The sequence below is a fragment of the Callithrix jacchus genome, chromosome 1 (genome assembly GCF_049354715.1).
Source record: "Callithrix jacchus isolate 240 chromosome 1, calJac240_pri, whole genome shotgun sequence".
Lineage (NCBI taxonomy): Eukaryota > Metazoa > Chordata > Mammalia > Primates > Cebidae > Callithrix > Callithrix jacchus.
The window spans coordinates 40567159-40585727 of NC_133502.1; positions in this window are offsets into that span (position 1 = coordinate 40567159).

Below are 18569 nucleotides of genomic sequence, written 5' to 3' on the forward strand. Positions count from 1 at the left end.
TATAAAAAGGACTTTTCTAATCAGCAATTGGGAGAGTGGGTACATAGAAAAAAACTTTATTAAACAGTTTGTCTCTAGTAAGCATATCATGAAGTGCCAGTTGGTAATGCACACATTGAATATCTCACTTATTAGTTATAAAAGAGACATAACTACAGTCATTATGTAGTATATCAAATACATGGATCCTATGCTTTTTGATTCTGTAAATCTGTCATTAGCTTTTTAGGAAACCCGGGTTTTTTGTCTGTTTGCTTATTTCATACCCTAATTCTACTAGAGATGTATTCATCACGTTATTATACCACATAATTTATGTTAAATGGCAATGATGGCTTGCAAGTTGTAGAACTTATTTAAATGCAATAAAGAGTTTCAAAGTTTCAAGATCTCTCACTAGATTTTTGAGTGTAAAAAAAAATGACCTGATTATTCAATTTATTTTTCAAAACTTCATTTAAATAGAAAGTTATTGTTAAAAAAAAAACACCCAAAAGTATAACACAAAATGTCTAAAAGACACTTAAGTTTTTGATCCAAATACTTTAAAAATCAACAGAAAAAAATAGTGAAAATAGTAACGATTGTGATCATGGTGAGAAAACACAACATCTAGATAGTCACCAGCCAGTACATTAGTGTAAGTGAAAGAATGTATATAATCCAAAACAGAGAATGAGTATTAGAGAACTCACATGATTAGAATCTGAGCCCAGACTGAAGAAGTGTGCTTTGAATCAAAAGAATAAGGTTTTGAATATTGATATATGCTCGGTTGCTTTCACATTAATTTCAGTTTAATTCAATAAATATTTTTGAGGCTCTTCTAAATACTAGGAAATCTTCTAAATACTACAGGAATTCTACTAGGTACAGATCAGAACGGTATTCTAGAATCAGTTCCCACCCTCATGGTCAATTCCATACCTAACTGTCCCACCTTGGTTTATTGCACCATACCTTCTGATTCAAAGCATGTGCAATGCCTGAGATCAGAGCTACATACAAATATATAAAACTGAGATAGAGCTGGATGTAGTAGCACAAGCCTATAGTTTCAGCTCATCAGGAGGCTGAGATGGGAGGATTGTTCGAGCCCAGGAGTTCAAAGCTGTAGTGTGCTGTGTTCAGGACAGCAAATAGCCAATTTACTCCAGCCTGGGCAACATAGTGAGGTCCCATCCCTATAATTTTATTTATCTATTTATTTAGACAAGGTCTTACTCTGTCACCCAAGATGGAGTGTGATGGTGCAATCCTGCAGCCTCAGCCTCCTAGACTCAGGCAATCCTCCTGCCTCAGTCTCTCAAGTAGCTGGGACCACAGGCACACGCCATCATGCCTAGCTAATGTTTTTAATTATTTGTAGAGATGGGGATCTCATTATGTTTCCTATGCTGATCTGTAACTCCTGGGCTCAAGTGATCTTCCTGCCTTGCTTGGCCTCCCAAAATGGTGGGATTTACAAGTGAGAGTCACTGTGCCCAGCCATCATCTCTAAAAATTAAAAAATGATAATAATAAACCTGAGATAGCTGGAGCTTACCAAGAAGCATAAAACAAATTATGCAAATAGATACAATCTTTGATATAGAATTTCTATAAATTTGTTGGAAATATGTCATTGATTAGATTTAAAGATATGAAGAAGAAAGGTAAGTTAATTCTCCTCAACTCCTGTTTTATTTTGAAGTGAGCTTCAGTCTTTATACATAAGAAATTTCTTAATATTCTGTTTATAATTACCTAATTCTAATGAAGAAAGTTGTAGTCTTACCTTGTGTACTGTAATTTTTTTTCTGCAAAATATTTGATGAAGTTTTCCATTAGAGAAAAGAGACATACATGTCATGGTATTTATATTTGGTAATAAAGTAAATGTCAGTATGGCAATATGCCCTATTTTAAGATTTACCATGAGACATGAGTTTGCCTTTGTGAACCAGATGTGGCCAGAGAAATGGTTAAGCTGAAATGCTTGTTCTCCACAAGCAAGATCAAGCAGATGAGTCACAAATCTTCAGATGCCCTCTCCTCAGCCCCTCTCACCTCATCCTCTTCCCACACACACTATTCCAACGAGAGCTTAAGAGGAAAGAAGCCTGGAAGGTCTGTGACACCCCTGCTTCTGAGGGAGGGAGTAGTTGGGATGGGGAGATGTCCTTCACGGGCCTCAGGGACTCAGAGGATGAGACCATTTCAAACCTGTTAACCATCCTCAACAAACAAACCAAGGAACCAAGAAGATGAGGGCATGATGAACTGGGATCCAGGGGGACTCTGATGCAGTCATTTATTATGTATTCCCTTATTTATTTTTTGATCACATTCTTGCCAGGGGATCTGCCTCAATAAAAGAAAAATAAAAAGATTCTGTGGGAAATTAATTTTGGCAATTGCTGCATGATGCGACTTCTGTCCCTCTTGGAGATTCATAAACACATCACTGCGTTAAAGACTCGAGGAGGTCAGAAGTAAAGGAAATAAACTGTGATTGACCCAACATACCCCAGACTTATTTGACTATTCCACCCTGGGAAAGTTTTCCTAAGAATAATTTCAATAGAAATATAAGTAGATCTTGTGTGCATGTCTGTGTGTGCATATGAGAGAGACAGAGGGACAGACAGAATTTCAAAGACTTGATGACAACACATTTGAGTGCATGAATTCAGCCTTTCCTGATTTCTCAGTGCTTTTGAGCAATGATATCTGACTTTTGCTTAAGTTTGAGACTGGCCTTTGAAAATGTTGTAACCAACCCAAATACCCATCGATGATAGACTAGACAAGGAAAATGTACCACATATACACCATGGAATACTATGCAGCCATAAAAAATGATGAGTTCATGTCCTTTGTAGGGACATGGATGAATCTGGAAACCATCATTCTCAGCAAACTGATACATGAACAGAAAATCAACACCACATGTTCTCACTCATAGGCAGGTGTTGAACAATGAAAACACATGGACACAGGGAGGGGAGCATCACACACTGAGGTCTGTGGCAGGGGACTAAGGCAGGGACAGTGTGGGGTAGGGAGTTGGGGAGAGATAACATGGGGAGAAATGCCAGATATAGGTGACGGGGATGGAGGTAGCAAACCACACTGCCACGTACGTACCTATGCAACAATCCTGCATGATCTGCACATGTACTCCAGAACCTAAAGTACAATAAAAGATAATGCTCTAATAAAGTCATTAATTTAACTACAATAAAGACTAATAAATGAATAGCATTGTTTCAACAAAAGAAAATCTCAAATGTCAAATGTAAAGAAAGCATTTAAAATTATTTCTGTTAATTTTCACTTTTTGAAACATACTATACGGTTTAGTTCATCAATAAAATTGCCTCCAGTTATTTATGTCTAAATCATGACATTTCATTTTAAATACAACCCAGAACTCTTTTGAATATATCTTTTAAAATAATTGAAATAGTTTTGCATAATAGTTGCATTTAGGAATTAGTAAGCTGGCACATTAATGCACTTGATTTTTTTTTAATTTTCAAGAACTAAAACATAATCATGATGAATTCAATGCTTATAGTAACATAGAAGATCGCTGGTAACACAGCATGGCCATTTAGTATACTTAACTCATAGGCAACTCTATTTCTGGATTTCTATAGAAAAGAAGAAACTGCCTTTGGACTTGGCATCGCATCGTGTTACAAAATGTTTACAGTATGTGTGTGCATGAAGCATGTGTGGGCGAGAGGGAGAGTGAGAGAGAGAGAGAGAGGGAGAGAGAGAGAGAGAGAGAGAAAGTTAATATTTGAGTACTAATGAAATAATATCTGAATCCCTGAATCCAGGTGTTTACAAGGGAGCGGGTGAATTGGCTAACGGTATCTCTCAGGTAAATAGAAACACATTTGACCCAAATCCACTCTCAATGAATGTTATCTTATATCATTAGTTTTTAATTTTCACCTTCATCAAGACTTAGTGCTCCAAAGGGTGGTAGCTAACAATTCTTTGAGAGCTATTCCAACAGAATCATTTGTTGCTATTCTCAGATTGATAATCCAGTTCTAAGACATGATTCTGGTCGTGTAAAGAACAAAAAGACAAAAAAATAAAATAAAAACAAAACAAAACTAGATGTCTGGTAATTAAAGGCAGTTCGATTTTCTAGTTGTCAGGCTAGATTTTATTTTTTCTCAGCAGCCCTATGTGGTCTGTTTTCAGGGGAGAACAGTGCACCTCTCGAGGTAAATGATCTATTCAATCTAGGAAAGTAACACCCTGTTTAAAATATATTTTAAAGGCTTGGGTTTTTCTTTATTACAGTCTGTAGAATGCTACGCCTTGTTACATCTGCTCTCTACACCCCAGGGGTTCAGAGGAGCTCAGTGGCAAATGTGCAGCCTTCTCAAAGACTCATTCCCCAGATATTGGCAGAAATCATTTTGGCTCCCTATCTTCCTCAGTGATGTCTTGCTCTTTTGGGATTTATTACAGCAACCTGTTCACAGGAAGAGATTTAGTGGGTATAACATACTGGAATAGTGTATGCTACACATCAGAATATTTCAGCTCTGATGTTTTCTTTTTTTAAAAAAAATTATATGAGTTTTCCCATATTCTAGTACTTTATTTCTTGTTACAACCTTTTCCTAATAAGACACTGGTTGTTTCATGAAAAGCTCACGCTACCTTCTAATTAATTTTTAAAGAAATGGTAGCTTCAAAATCTCAAACATATATATGACAAATATGTCCTCTCCTGTGCTGGGCGTTGTTACTGGTTAGTCTACTCTCAAGCTTCAGTGGAAGAAGCAAAGCCTTTGGTTATCTGTGTTTCCAATTGAGATGCATTTAGCCTTCAAAACAGCCACACCGTAATGTTAGCTGTGTTCACACAAAATCACACAAGCTTTGTTGCCTCCAACAGTAGAATGTATCATTCTGTACCAGTCAGTTGTTTCTATCTGGGATGTTGAGCAGGACATCCTAGTTACATTTGCAAGATGACATATTTGCATGTCTTCAAAGGACATGCAGTTGCATTGGCCTTCTGATCCTGGGTTGGGTCCGTGAAACCAATCTGGAGACAGGGACAGCCAGAACTCTTGGTGACAGCCTGAGATATAAGGAAAAAGAGCTATGGATTTAAAGAACATCATTTATAGCAGATAATTGTTGGCTTCAGTCACCACTAAAAATAAATTCCCCAAATAGCAATCAAAAGTCAGTGTAATTGAGGGGTGGGGAAAATCGTAGGGGGCAGCAGGGCTTCATGGCCATCAGTGCCTGATTCTTTTCTGTGCATTTATGACTATACTGTGAGATATTTTGTAAAATATCATTTGTAAGAATTCAATTTTCTCCATTTCTGTGTAGGTATAAACCTGTGGTTTGTGGGAGTGGGTTGAAATAGTTGTGTCTAGGAAAAGAATATGAAGAAAAGTAAATAAATAAATAAACATTCCTCCATCTATATGAGACATGACATTGGTTGGACACTTAACATGCTTTAGTAAAAGAAAAAACAGCATTGCTAACTTTTTATCTGATGATTTACAATTGGACTAAACAATACAGCAGGGAAAGCCTCAAAAATCATTACCAGGATGAATATTACTTGTGGCAAAGGTAAATAAAAGAACCCCACATGCTCCATTGTCTATGATGTGAATATACATTGCTTAATAATATCATAGGCAAAATTAGTAATCCAAATTCCAATGAAACAGATTTTGTTAAACCTCTGAACCACGAGATTGGTTTACAAACTATGCCTGGAAACAAGATTTATATAGTGAAATTCCGAATTAAATGCCCTTAACTCTCAAGGTTGCTCCTGACTTCCTTTCAAGAGTCAATACTAAGAAAGGTGTTTGGTAGACCAAGGTCATGAACTCCCCATGAAGCTTCTGAAGGATGTGAAAGAGGATAAATTGCTTCCCTTTCCTGCTGGCTCCAAAGCACTCCTGTGTTTTCAGCTCTGAAAATGCATATGGAAACAATTGCTCCTGGACAATTTCCTCTCCTTGCAAGGGAGCTGGGCCTCTCCACGTCTGTATTGTAAGCCTTGCAGCTTTGCACAAAGGTCACGGGTCAGCACAGCCAGACCTGCCAGGACAATGCCCCAACCCTAGCTCTTGCTGTTCAAAGGAAGAAAGCATACCCACAGCATTTCTGAGTTCCATTAGTTTAATATATCATCTGATCCAACACCTCATTTTTCTAACAAGAAATGAGCAAAATTAAAAATTTTTGCTCAAGGTGAAACTGCGAGTTAGGAAGTGAAAGAGACAGGATTAGACCCTGGCTGTCCTTGCTCTGCTTCTGGACAGCTTGTTCTATGTTGTGCCACGTCTGCCTCATAAGTGGCCTTGCTGTCCCCTGAGAACATAGGCCTCCAGATTTAGAGGGGTGAGTCGTGAAAGATTTTCATCCAATTCATTCTATCAGGGTCTTTTTCAAAAGAAGGCAGACCGGATCTTTTATTTGAGTTGAAAACTGATGACATGTTTAGCATTTACACACGTGAATCTTGGTTAGGGTTTCTCAATGGAGCACGAAGTTTTGTGGAGCTGAAAGTATTATTATTTTAAAATACATGAACAATATAGTAGGTATAAAGTCTTCTCCCTTTACCCCTATTTTGTATGGTTTAGAGAGAAAAGTACCATTTTAAAGGTGATATTACTGTTTGTTATAATGAAGTACCATTGTACCTTCTTTAAGTCCCAGTGTAACTAACTAGCCAAGTATCCCCAAAAATGGCTTCATTAAAAAGAATTAAAACTGTTACCTCATTCACTGAGGAATCCATTAAGCATTTTCAGATTTACGTGTGATATAATAGAATGTAGCCATTGGCATTCCTATTGATTTTGATTATGTGTTTTACCTGTTTGTTGAATTGTAGGAGTACCTACATAATTATTTGGAATTCTGCATGTATTAATTTGTTGATGTATATGGGTATGGACTCATGTATTTTATACGTTGAATTATAATCTAGTCCTGCTTTTTAAATTTTATCATTCAAACACTTCCAGCTTTAGCCATTAGAAACCCTTTCATTTGGCTCCTGTCCCTTTGACATACACCTAGCAATGTAATTATTAATGTTTTTGAGCACTTCCCTAACTTGTAGCATTACAAGATGTCCTGGACTCAACTAGTATATGCTCTGCCCCAGCCATAGAATTATCCATTTCTATAAGGAGCCTTGGTTCTTTTACTGAAGAAAGGTATTAGAAATCAAAATCTGAGCACTAGGTATGTTTATTGCTACTGGGGTGTTTTTGCTTCTAGGTCCCTTTTGTTGGCAGAGAAAGGAAATATATATGTGTGCATACTGTGTATGTGCACATACTCTTAAATAGTTTTGTGTGTATCTCTATTAAGACAAATATCAGTTAATATCTAATGGGGTACAGGGCATGCTTCCCCCAAATATGACACCTGGGCTTATGAGAAAAACAGTGGAAGCAAGAAAGTCACTCTCACCTTCCCATCACCCTTTTCCCATGAAGCAGCTTATAAGATCCTCATTCTAGAGGTACCCTCCCTTTTATCGAGAGGAAAGAAACATCCTTATCTCTGAAGACATAAGGACGCAGAGAAGAATATGAACAAACTGGTCTTACCAGGCTCCTCCCAGTTTATTACCATCAGATCTTACCTCCTCTGTCCAATCATACTTCTCCACACTATCTACTTTCTCATCAGACCTGGCATTTAAAAAAAAAACACACACACACTTTTAACTGTTTCTTTGGGTCTTCATTTCTGAGGTCTCTCATGTCACATAAAACCTACATAATAAATTGTACGCTTGTCTCTTGTTCATCTGTCCTTTGGTTTTAGGAGTTCAGCCATGAACCTAAAATGGGAAGAAAAAATATTTTATTTCCCCAACATACCGATGCCTCCAGTTCTAATGCATTACCACATGGATCATTCTAGCCTTCTCCTCTTGCACATCTGTGACTTCTTACTCCAACAGTGAGATGCCTCGTTCCCACCATTCGCCATGCACTTAATTGCTCACTTTCAATATACATAAACCGTTCTTTTAGAACTGTGAATTTGTACTTCTACAGGGAAAATCGTCTTTATCCGCTAGAGTGCAGTGACCGCATGCCATTCTGTTTGCCTTTGGTTTTACAGTTTCTACTTATTTCCGAAGTTCCTTAGAGCATCACCTTTGACCCAATCCCCTCAGTGAAGTCATTTCATACATTTGTAACACGGATTTTTTTTTTTTTTGTCACAGTCTGCATTCCCTCCTGGGATTCCTTGACTTCCTAAATGATTTTTAAATTTTCATAAATTAAGGTTCACCTTTGGTACTGTAAAGATCTATCGGTTTTGATGAATGCATAGTGTCATTTCTACCATTATAGTATCATACAAAACAGCTTCACCTTAAGAAGAAATCCCCCATGCCTCTTTCTATTTAATCCTACTCCCTTTCCAAACCTCTGGTGACTACTAATATTTTGACTGTCTCTGTAAAGTATATAACTTTTTCAGACTGACTTCTTTTACTTGGTAATATGCATTTAAAATGAAGCCGTGTTCTTTTATTTTTACTGCGAAATTGTATTCCATTGTATGGATGTAGCATACCTTTTGTCCCACCTTTTGAAGGATATATCTATCTTTTGAAGGACATCTTGATCACTTTTAAATTTGGCGATTATAAATAAAAGTACTACCAATATTTGAATGGGGATTTGTGTGCAGATAGAAGTTTTCACGTTGGTTATTGGTTAAATACCTAGGGGCATGATTGCTGGCTTATGCAAGGCTATTATACTTCGCTTTGTAAGGAATTGTCAGATTGTCTCTCAAAGTGGTCCTATTGTTTTTCATACCCATCAGCATAATGAAAGTCTTGGTTTTCTCTATCCCCATCAGCAGTTAATATGGTCAGTTGTTTGGATTTTAATCATTCTAATAGATGTGTAATGATACCTTGTCATTTTAACTTCATTGATAACAAAAGGTGAACATCTTTTCATGTGTTTATTTGCCATCCATCATCTATCTTTTTGGTGAGGTGACTGTTCAGAACTTTTGCCCATTTTTTTCATTGAGTTTTTTTTATTGTTTTCTTATTTGTTGAGTTTTAAGAGTTCTTTGTATATTTTAGGTAAAAGTCTTTTATCAGATATCTGTTTGGCAAATATTTTCTCTCAGTTTGCAGCTACAGAACCTGTGGCTGTAGATATACATTGAACTATATTTCTACATTAAGGAAAACCCAAAATTTGCTATTAAAAAAAACCCAAAGCACATAGAGTTAAAATCTTGATAAGAGGCTAGACTTGAGAAATTACATATTACCTTTAACTTGCAAGTGGTTATGACTCTTAAAATTATAAACAACGTCATTTCCTTCTGATAAATCTCTCAAGAGCTGACACTATTCGTTGCTTACCTCGCAGCCATTCTCCTATATTTCTTGCTAACTGCACTTCTATTTTATTGTATTCAGGTGGCCATATGCCCACCCCGTGAATGTCCAAGCCATTCATGGTAATCTTATACCACTTCATCAATGTCCATATGAAAGTAACACCATTCTAGTCAATACTACATAAGGGGAAGTATAGTAGATCATTCTAGGGAGGGGTTTCCTCCCTTATAAAAGAGAGGGGCCACATGGCAAATGATTGCTTTTGACATCTCTCTAGCTCCTTTTCAGTTGCTCCCATTTAAAAATGTGAAACCTAGAGTTTTGTCAGCCATCTATTAACCATGGTGACCAGCCTGGAGACAAAAGTCAATATACCTAGAATGCCAAAATAGAAGAATGAAATGAGGTTGGGTCTTTGACGACATTACTGAGCCATGGAACACATTTTGGAAAACTTGCCCTTAGATGTCTTACTTGCTTTAGTGAAAATTCCACATCTATTATTGAGCTTTTCCGTGTTTACACATATGGCTACATAAAGCATTATATCTGTATGGAGCACTGGAGTACACTGGGCAGAATCTTCTCAGACAGAAACTAGTTTTTCAGGGACTCCAGTGGCCTCAGGCACCCACTGCTGGCCACTTTTACAGTGCCTGTGATCAGCACCGCAGCTACCTGCAACCTACTCATGGCACCCGGTAGCATACCAGTTAAGAAATTCTTTCAGTTTCAACATATTCTATAGAGATTGAACACATCCTAATTAAGTTATATACTAAGTATTGATTTAAATTCATGCAAAATATTTCTTGTCATGGAGGTCAACTAACCAACCTATCAAATAATGTCTAGTAAGAACAAGCTCATCTCTGCACTCCTCTAATGGCCCAAACATGAGCAGAGCTGAGGAACTTTTTGGTCTTCTGGAATATACCTAGAGAGCTGGGTCATAAAGGGAAAAGATATTTTATTTCTGTACTTTTAGAGTGGTTTAAATTTAATTGCTTTGGCCTCTTATGATAAGCTAATATATTTAGAGGACATTATCTTTACAGTAAAAACACTTTGAAGTGTGTCTAAGTTACTATCTGAACATCTGGATCCAATTCAGAATATGGAAATCACATTAAACCAACTAAGTAAAAAGAATAACTAAAAACAGGTCCTGTAACAAAAAGCTCTAAGAATGCAAGGAAACTTCAATGTGTTCTCACGACCATCTTTCCAATTTACTAAGAAGGTCTGGAGTTATTCCAGTGCAGAGTTCCCTAATGATGAACTAAGATGACAGTGTTGTACTTATGATGGGTAATTTTTAAAGGGCTTACAAGGTCTTGTGTTCCAAATAAGGACTGTGTTCCCTAAAGAGGGAACATTTCTAAGCATTTCTTATTCATAATTAAATAGGTTTTCTGGCAGCAGACAATGAAATTCACAGGATTTATATTGACTCCTTCTGTTTGGGAATAAATTGTAGACTCCGGATATCTCTGAATCACATTCTAACCCTCAGATTTTTATTTATTGTTACAAGGGCTGCTGAAGCATAAATTTCTTGGAAACCAAGTACTTTCTTCAGGGAAAAATGAGGCATATATCTGGGCTTTTTGAATAATCATTTCAATTAATTTATAATATGCAATCTATATATATATGCATACATATATGCCTTAAATATACATATATTTAGTATGTATTTTAATACACATTTCTATGTATATTTTAATATAAATTTTAATTTTTGTTAAAGTTAATGTATATGTAATCACTTACCTATTAACTTATTCAGTGAACTTATTTAACTCAGGCACCGCCATGTGAAAGAGCATCTATCATTATTAGTTAAGCCTTAAGGCTTAGATTTGACTACTAAGATTAACATAAACGTTTTTGTTGTTGTTGTTTTGTTGTTGTTTTGCAAATGTGGAATCATCAGCAAACAAGGTCTGCAAAGTATGAAGCTGTTTAAAAGTTGAAATTGGCATTTTTCCTGGTGTTAGTGATTTTGGGCACAGTGTATCCCATTGTTAATGTATAGATGGGGTAAAAGCCCATGGAAACAAAACGCCTGCAGTCATGCCAGCTGGAAACACAACAGTAGCACACCCTTAAGCCAGCAACACTGCGGGAACTGCCAGGGGTACACAGGCTCATCTTCTGTGGCTTTCTGACCAGTGCCAGTTCTTGTGCATGGTATTGGCTAATTTCCAGAGCAGGCCACAGTACTGAGGGGCTTTGTGGTGCAATAAAATAGCTATATTTTGCCTTCTACTCTTCATTCGTGGAGTAGATAACTATGCTTATGTTCTCCTAGAGCTCCTGAAGAAGGTGACAGCTCAGGGAAGCAATCGTGTCTAATGGGACAATCTCAGCCCAAGGAATATGGAGCCCTTGGATTGAGAGCACTGGGTTCTGTTTGCATTCAGAACAAAATTCAAATACATTTCTGGGCTTTTCACCTCACAGACAGGGCTCATTTGAAACCCCAGTGGAAAAATGGGAGATGACAATATATGATGTTTGAAAATGTGACAAATGCTATATAGTTCAAAGCCAGCTGACAGTAGCTCCATTACCTGTTGAAATAGACATCTCTCAGGTGGCTTTACTCAGGGTGACATAAGCATAATGTATTACAGAAAGACCTGATTATGTCTGATGACATAATCCAAAGGACCACATTTCCACATTAAAAAAAGTTCAGTCTTTCATATAAAACCTAGCAGTTGAGTTTTGAAGATAATTTACCTAATCCTCTCTTCCTAAGGCAAGGATTTCAGAAACCTGAAAAGAAACTGTCAGTGAAATATGACAGAAAAATACAAGGTTCAAACAAACAAAGGGTAGACTGTTTTAAAAGGGTAGTCAAATGCATTATAATATAATAATATTTTAAAAAAGGAATAAAAAATGTCCCCTGGAATGGGTAATTAGGAGGCAATTTTTCTATTTTTAAAGGCAGAAACCTGGAAAACACAATTTAAAAGTAAAATGTAAGGAAGAAATAGTAAGGAAACACTGCCTTTTTGAGAATTTAGATGAGCAGATGAGGGAGATGATAGTATATTGATGAAAAATATATGTATGCAGCCAAAATATTTTTTTTGAATGCAAGAACCTTGAGCACTTTATAAGGACAAAGAAAGGTGTAAATAGAACTAGAAGGGAGCAAATCTGGGAGCGAGAGAGAATACTTGGTGGCTTAAGATTCCTAAAGAGATGGGGATGGATATTATTGAGGGCAAAGATGGAGGAGTTAGCTTTGGCAAGGAGAAAGTTAACCATTTCCTAGTCTGGAGAAAGGGGTCGGGATGAGAGAGGAAGTTGGGGTTAGTGGGGATTAAGGTAAGGAGACAGAAGGTAAATAGAGGTAACAATTGGTGGCTTAATTTTCCTTGGATGAAATTTTTCTTAAAAGACGATAAAAGTCTTTGGGGGAAGCCTTTCCTTCCCTTAAAGAATTGAAATAAAGTCATATTCTTGTGCTTCAAATGATTCAGAGTGTGGCATGCAAGACAAAATGATATTCATGGAGGATTGTGTACAATATCTGTAAGTCCAAACATCAACTTCAAGAAACCTATGCTGAAAAATTATATGCAGACCTATAGCTTGGGTATTATAAAGATATCATCACTTTAAACTCTAACTTGTACATGTTACCAATTTATTTTATTCTCTGAGTCCAGGAAGCTTTCTTTCAGTGCAACGCTTCAATCCATTCAGTACTCATAGAAGACTTGCCGTGATGCTCAGATGTATCGTGTGGCAGCCTGTTAGCCCACACTCTCAGTATTCTTGTCAAGTACACTTTAGCATTCCAAGAAATTTATTCTATAGTCAAGAAATAGCCAGAGATTTTTCTTCTACCTGTTTCCTTTTTGCCTTTGACCTATGTTCTTTTATCAGGAACATTATAAATATATAATTTTCCTATAAGTCTGTAAGTGGGTTCTGAATTATAGGCTTATCAATCCTCTTTTATGTCTCAGGGAAAAACTAGAATTCAGTCTGAAAACATTGCCCTTGGATGCTTTAGTACAATTACGACCTTGGAGAAAATACAGTAGCTTTTCCCTAGGAATTGTATCTGACTGTCACTGATATCTTATAGATATTTTATATGAGAAAGAATAGAGGGTCACTTCAAACTTCATAAAGTATGTCCTAATAGTCACTTAAATGCAAGACTGGAAAATGACTGGCTTAGTAACCCACTTAGGCTGAGTGATAATAGATTTTCAAAGCTGAAAATGGAGAAAATATCATGCTTGAAATATTGGTCAGAAGCCAACAGGCAGAAAGAATAATGTTGATTTTTATGATCGAGATAATTTATAATAAAAAGAATATAAAGATTGAATGTTCCTTTTACATTAAAAATGGATGAAAAAATGAGATCGTTTCATTTCATATAGAACATTTTTCGATTAGGACACTATAGCCATGCTCTGACAGGCGTAACTTGTGTTAATAGGGCAAGCAGAGAGAGGGCAGGAACTTAGCAACTGGTATGAGGTCCATCCCAGCAATGACAGTGGAAGGACTGGATTGTTTTGAATTGAGTAGGAGAGAATATATTGAATTCAGCTGGCCCAACTTGGCTATTGAATATGTTTATTAGCCTATAATATTAAAACAATATATATTTTTATATTTAGACTTTAAATTTTTAAAATATTTTTAGAGTCAAATTTAAGCAAAATTAAGCTTTTGTTGTTATTTCCAAAAGAACTTTATTTGTCAATTTGTCCATTTACTTAGCAAGTAATTTCCTACTTTTCCTACATATAGCTATTTTCCCTCTTCAGAAATATTCCATTTTGGGTTTCAAGTTGAAGGTCTTGTCTAAAAATGTTGAAATAGACTCTTAGCAAAGAGAAAACTGAACCTGGGGTACTTTTCACTTCTCTGTTTTTAGTATTTGTAGAAAGTTTATGTTTTTTTCTCCTTTTGCACCCTTATTTTTGTACTTTCTTTGTCTGTTTGCTTCTTTGTTTAGGGATTAAATGTTATTTAAAATGCAATCACCTTCCAAGTTCCTAAACTTAGCGTTAAAACTTTTAGTTTACAATTTTTGGTTTTAAAACCAAAACTTAGTTTTAAAGTTTCCATATGAATCTCCATAATTTTATTGTCGAATTTTAGAATTGTCTTTAACACTGTTACTTGTTTCATTACGGAAAGCAAGAATATATTTAGGGATTCCAGGTTACTGTTTTTAATCACCGAAAATACTCTTTACTTACTAATAAAGAAATAAGCTATTAGAGATAAGAAAGGACACAGAATAATACAAAATTTTTTCTAGAACATGTTCTCTTGCATCAGTGGTGCAAGTGGTTTCACAAATTACATTGGGATGGAACCAACAAATTTTTCATGGTTCACTGAAAGGCCCTATAAAGAAACTCTAATCCACTAGGAAGCAATGTTTAACGTATCAAAGTGTGTCATATCCTACCATTTAGCATTGTAGTTATACACAACTCTGTGGTATAACTCTGCGCATCCAGCCAAAAGACTCACAAGACATTGTACCAGTTTAGTTTAGTTAGGGAGGTAGGATGCTTTGAGACGAAACCCTTTACAATGTTTTATTCAAATACCCTAGACATTAGACTGTAGAAGGCTGGAATGTTTAAGTCTGTTCTAGTTCTCAGGCATTCAACAGGAAAGAGGGTCATAGAACTTATTTGTCCATTCGTGTCTTCCAGATGTTGTGGATTTGTTTGTTGCTGTTGTTGTTGACTGATGCGTTCATTCTTGTTTACATAGAAACTCTCACTGCCCTGGCTGCTAGATTCACATCCACCTTTCAGTCAGTATTGCAAAGAATAATACCAAGAAATTAAAGCCAAAAGTATCTAAGAGTAATTTTCTTCAAAAGAAAAAAACCCCACATTTTACTGTGAAATAAAACACACATAAAGAACACAAAATAAAAGATGTACATTGGATTATTATAAAGCAAACATTCAGGCTAGTGAACTGACCACTAGAACACCACTCTTCCCATGTGTTCTGTCACCATCCAAATGTGTTTCTCTTCAAAGATAAATGTTCTCCTGCCTTTAATAGTATAACTTCCCTTGCTTTGCTTCATTGAAGTTACCTTGTAATTAAGAATTCTTAAGAACTATCCATCTTTTATTAAAAGTGATTTTATTATTAAATTATTATGTTAATATTAAGTGTTTTTATTAATAGTTCTTTTATTTAAAAAAAAAAACCACACAGCATGTGTTTAATTTCTGACTTCTTTTACTGATTGTTGTGACTGCAGGATGCCTCCTTGTTGTCCATAGCTGCTGTTCATTGCTTTTCATTCTTGTATAGTATTCCAGTGCATCCAAATGCATTAAATCCACTGCTGAAGGGCTTGTGGGTTAATTTCAGTTTTGGACTGTTGTGAATTATACTGTCAGTATCTTTGTATTTACTATGATATTCTTATAAGCATTTGGTGCACACATGTTGGTTTATGTATGAGTGAAACTGCTGGTGCCATAGAAAATACCTAAGTTCAATTTTAGAACTTTTCCTAAGTAGCTCTGCCAATTTACCCTGCCAATAGCATTGTATTGATGTTCCTTTTGGCTTCACGTCTTCATCAACTCTTAGAATTGTCAGTTCTAATTGTATTGATCCTGGTTGGATTCTCATTGTGACTATAAGTCGCATTAATTTTAAACAGCAACCATTTGGATACTCATTTTAAGTGGTTGTTCAAGTCTTTTGCCAATTTTCCTTGTGAGTTATTCTTTTTTTGTTAATTTTGAGGAGTCTCCCCCCGTTCTGGCTATAATGCCCCTGTCAGTTGTACTTGTAAATATCCTTTCCCAGTCTATGGCTTACTTTTCCACTGTCATAATGGTATCTTTTGAAAGAGCAGTTTTAATTAATTACTCAAAACTATCAATCTCTTGCTCAACATATTTGACAACTTTAGTGAATAAATTTTGACACCTCTCCCTTCCTCTTTAAATGGTTTTCATTGAGTATCAAGAATTCAAAAGAACAAATGCTTGCCAGCAAAGGAATGATGTAAGGCAGACAGTGAAAATTTTATTGAACTTTGATATATACTTATGTAGTAAAAATTAAAGTAAAATAGAAAGTAAACAAAAATATTACTATTCACAAGGAAAATTAATATATGTTTCAATTATATTATATGTATGTTGTTGTTGTACTCTGCTGAGTCAATAGTGCTTTATCATAATGTCAGTATCTTACTTGAAATTCCTTTACAAAATTTCTTTACAAACTTCTTTACATATTTACTGGTATAAATAATTTCAGGGCAAAAAACCACACAGCTGTCTATTCAACCCCTTTCCTATCTACCTATTGAAACTTTGGTTTATATGTTTTCTGTCACATAGATATAATAATGTTCTGAGTAAATAACTATATAGCGACTAAGTGAATTTTCATAAACCTAAATAAATAAAAAGATAAAATGTATGTCAGTAACAAGTTTTAGTTGTAACTATAATTGCAGCTATAGGTATTTGTTTTTTAAAAACATTACTGAATAGTTACTACTAAAATCATTTATTTAGAATATTATTATATTAGACTCTAATTAAGATATCAAATCCAATTTCAAACTATTGGGTTTTTAAACACATAATTTAAAAGAATGTATTTCACTTTACATATGATTTTTTTTAAATTCTAAGTTATAGTACTGCTTGTTAATATCAATTTTGGTTCCTTTAATCAACACAAAATCCCTATAAGCTATCATTATCTAACTTTCAGATGAGAGATCAGAGTCTAGAGAATGTAAATAAACTGCTGAAGACCACACCATTTATATAAAACAGAGCCATTATTAAAACATAGGTCTTTTAAAATCTAAAATTCATGGTGTTTTTACTAGTATACTCTCTAGAACCATCTGTTTTTTGTCAAATGAAAGCACTATGGACAAATGGAACCAAAAACAATGTTAAAGGAAAAATAGTCTAAGGACACTCAGAGGTCCAATATTAGGAAATGTCTAAACAGTTATAGAATTCTGGGGAAAAAAGCAAGGATATAGCATGACAGACTCCCTTGTCATGCAGTACTGAGACCATCCAGATGCAAAACCAATTAGAAAAGACCAGAGATCAAAGAACAATATTGTGAACATTGTTTTGTGAACAACATAAACACAGGGTCTGTTTGTTATCATCTTTGATAAGTTCTGAAATAGACTGCATGATGATAGATTACATGCAGGTATTTATGTGGTTTTAAAGTACAGCAGTGTCTATGAATAAGGAGTGTGACCCAAGTAGATGTATTCCTAGAAAACCTAATCCATGAAAATCTGACTTTTCCATAGATGAAATAAAAAGTGATGATTCATATTATAAAAACGATTCTTACTGAGAAAAGTGACTCTTCAGGATTTCTTTAAATCCAAGCTCTTCTTTGCTTTTAGAAAACAATTCCATTACAATAGGTGGATTTATACATAATTTGTCAGGAATATGTATGCTGCACAAAATATTATAAGCCATATATAAACTTGAATGAATGCACTGTTTAGAGAGGAGTCAAGAACAAATAACTTGGAATAACAAATTTATATGCACAACTCAACTCAGCCAAATATTTGGTTAATTTTAATTATTTATGGTGCAGAATAAGGACAAATATATTATTGTAATCAAGATTTCTAAGCGTATACTCAGCAATCTGAAATTCGAGTTTTGGCTCATTCAGTCATGAAACTCCATGTCAGAGTTGGTTTATAAAGTAAATGTGTCCACCACTGTAACAAATACATGTGTCAAAAGCATCTGCTTAAGGATGTGACCTAAATTGAATGAGTTAAGGCTGTATTTTCATGTAAGAATCTCATTGCTTGAGCAGTCTGAATACATCATAGGGACTTAAAGGAAGAGGAAAGGATTTCTGCAATTCCTCAGAACTAAGAATGTGATGATTCATATTCTACTATGAGCTGAGATACAGTCAGTGCATGTATTAACATATTATTAAACATTCACAGATGAATTAAATTTACAAAGTTTAAAGTGAATAAATCAGCACATTTGTATTTGCCAGACAACAGCAACTATATAAAGTCAAGTAATAATATTGTAATAATACAGTAATAGCAATAACCTGGAGAAATACTTTTTCACTTAAGGAAATTAAATGC